This window comes from Notamacropus eugenii, chromosome 3 (assembly GCF_028372415.1).
Source record: "Notamacropus eugenii isolate mMacEug1 chromosome 3, mMacEug1.pri_v2, whole genome shotgun sequence".
NCBI classification, from domain to species: Eukaryota; Metazoa; Chordata; class Mammalia; order Diprotodontia; family Macropodidae; genus Notamacropus; species Notamacropus eugenii.
Window position 1 is genome coordinate 119,715,857 of NC_092874.1, and position 3,405 is coordinate 119,719,261.

At 37.5% G+C, this 3,405-nt stretch overlaps 1 non-coding gene across 1 annotated transcript; it reads right to left on the reverse strand.

Moving 5' to 3' along the window:
• Positions 1-457: 457 nt before the first annotated feature.
• LOC140497962 (U4 spliceosomal RNA) lies at positions 458-536 on the reverse strand. Its single transcript, XR_011964957.1, has one exon. It is a non-coding gene; the product is annotated as a U4 spliceosomal RNA (small nuclear RNA).
• Positions 537-3,405: the final 2,869 nt, after the last annotated feature.

Genomic DNA, 3,405 nt, shown 5'->3' on the forward strand with positions numbered 1-3,405 from the left:
ATGGTGAATAGATGGGATGACATCTCTGATGATGCATGGAACTTTGAAAAAAGAGAGTGAGGGATAACAGCGGTTAGGGGAGATAACCCAGTACAGCCATCCTTGCTGGTCCTACTGCTGCTGGCTTCAAGATGCCATTGGTCCCAAGAACCTTTACAGAGCAGCCCCTCCAGGGAAAGGGGGAGTTTCATGGACAGACAGATGCATGAGTCAGACAAATACACAGTATTTGTCTTTGACCCTTTGACCCTGGAGCCAGCTTCCTGTTCTCCCTTTCCTTCATGTATTTGCAATCATGAGAACCACTAAATCTCAATGCAGACAGCCCATCATGAGGTACAGCAATCTAAAAAAGGTTAAATACATGGGTTTTTGTTTTACTTCTACAGTGACTTTATCAATATTAAATAATTATTTTATTGCATCTCATTACGTGTACATTTATCATTGTCATCTAAATCATTTAAGTTTTCAATTACTAATAATCCTTCCTCAGATAAACCTCATTGGCTACAATACTGCCACTGCACAAAACTAGCTAAATCATTTAAAAACAAGTAAAACAGTGGCGAGGAGGGGGGAAGAAAAATTCAGAAACCAAGATCTTATAAAAATGCTTAATTTTTTTACATGTAATGGGGGAAAAAATAAAATACTACAATAAAAAACCAAATAAAATGAATGAAGCAAAAATAACAAAAAAACAGGTAATCACAAATAATGGAATTTGAACCATTTCTGCCCTTCCCCAGAGTAAATTAACTGATTAAAAGCTTTGTCTTAAGGAACACTTTTGCAACTGCAGTCATAAAGGTGTGCATGTTGAGACTGTATCATCTCCAGACACATGCAATATACGTATCAGAGATTGGTTTCTACCATAGCCAAGAGTGCTTCATCCCTTAAGAACCCACAATAACTATACCTACGGCTGGAATTATCCCTCCCTCAGCCCAACCACTGACTGACTAATATGTAGGCAGTTTTCTTGGCTTAGACATGGAAGTTGTTTTTACAATGGTCCCCTGAAATTACAATGAACCAAGTACTATGTCAAACATGTAAAATGTGTATAAAAATTCCATACTGCTGTACTGACCATCTCAGATGAAAACAGACAACTTCACAACTGGTAACTGCCTCTACTTCCCTAATATTAAACATAAAAACTGCATACAAAATATATAAATCTAAATAGAAGTAACATAAACCTGTCATAAATCATAAACAAGAACTATTTGTGGGTCAGCATGGATAACAGCAAATGATCTGCTGTGTAAACTTTATTTTGTCTAGATATTAATAATCAATTTATTAATTAGGTTAGCAAATAACCAATAAATTGATGGTCAGTGATCTCTGTAACAAAGGCATAGAGATCCCTGAACGCTTAAAAACTTTTGGAAAAGGGGTCGCCTCTGACAACTGAAAATCATCCCTGATTGGTTAATAATTAATGAATGGGTAAGATGTGTAAATTTTAGAATGAGGTGGACAAAAAAAATGAGGTAGGTAACATAGAAGTCTGGTTAATTGTCAACTCCTTCTTCTTCAGGTCCATCTCCTTGAGTTATTCAAAGTCCACAATGTCAAGTTGTTTCTTAGGAACTGCATTATTAATGAGTACACTCTCTTGTTGTGATTCTTCACTTAATGTATTAAGTCCAGCAATGGCTTCATCAAAAACTGGCTTTACAAGGGAACAAGTTTTCTCCGGAGAGTTCATGAACTCGTAATAAAACACTGAGAAATTCAGAGCCATCTCCAGTCTTCGAATTTGCAGTGACATCTCCTTTCTGCAGCTTTAAAATGCTTCTTGATATGCTTGTTGTGAATTGTCCACCCTTCCTCTCATGTCATCATCACCAGCAGCAAACTCAACCAAATAATGGTAGGAGTCTCCTTTCATTTTCAAATAGAAGATGTTGCTTTCTGTGAAGCATTAGGAAACAAAAACTTCTCCAAAAGATACCATACATCATTGCAGATATCTCTTAGTTCTGTCTGTTTTCTCTCTGTATTCTTGGGCCATCTGTTGTTTTTCCTCAGCATTTCCCGTCTTTTGCTCAAACTTGAAACAACCTTCCAAAATGACTTCTGGGTTTTTATGATATTTTTGTAAGTAACAGAGAGAACATCCCTATCCTCCTTGGGTAATTCAGCTCCTTACTCTGTTACAGACTTCATGCAGGCTGCCATGTCATATCTCTTGGAGTGCTCAGCTAATTTGGCCATCTGCATCAGCTCATATTTAATCATGACAGAGTATTTTGTGCCTGCAGTGCTAGGGGTAGATGAATTGAGTTTTAGTGACCTCTGGGCATCAACAATGACTTACTATATTAGCTAATTTAATTAAATAGTTTGCTCTGCTATGACTTTGTCTAGAGATGAATGACTAAAAAAATCAGATCTTATAAAGGAAGGATCGTGGCCAGTAGAGGGGGTGAGAAGGAGAAGAGCTATGTAACATGACATCATGACTGGCATATATTCCTAAATAAGATCCTGAGACTTGGTAGTGAAGATGTGGATCACTGAGTAACTGATGACTACCTATCCCAGGATTTTAACCATCACATGACACTCCCATTTTTAGAAGATTAGGTAGATAAAATGAGAAGCTGGAAGGGTTAAAGGTAGGAAATAGTGCCTGAAGCCAACGCAGATTTCAAAACAGGAATCACAAATTAGACCAAGAGGGCAGGAAAAGACAAGTAAGGCTCAGGGTTCTAGCTGCAAGATTCATTGGTAAGCAAAACAACAAATGGTCTAAATTTCTCACAATATTTGGTCTTAAAGGTTCGTGCACATTTTAAGTCCGATCATTGTTTACCGAACCTTCTTTCCAGTCTCACTAAAACTCTCATTAACTGGAAAGTTACTACCACAGCCATTGCTCATACTACCTTCCAGGAATCTATGTGGTAAGTAAATTGTTCTTCCTCTTGGGGTTGGGGGGAATACTTCTAGACTTGGTGGGGTATATTAATGAAAGGCCTCCACCAAACTCCAGACAGTTCTTATGCTTCCTTGTGTCATGGATCCTTTTGGCAATCTGGTGGAGCCTGTGGATGCTTCAGGAAAAAAAAAGTTTTTAAAAGCAAAAATTAAAATATTAATATTATGAAGGAACCAATTTCATTGAAATATAACTACCAATTTTTCTAAAGTTAATAAATTTATCAGTTAAGAGTCCCTGTTCTAGGACATAAAGGTTATAGATTGACTCCTCATTCCCTTTCCTGACCTGTATTCTTCCCATGTCACCAAGTACTTGTGTAAGTGAGAGTTCAGAGTTTTCTTTAGTAATAATTCTCCCTGTCCTTCTGCCAGAGCTGGACAAACGTATGTATGTTCTGCATACACGTCTGGGTCATTGTGTACACAGTGGAAGATTGGATA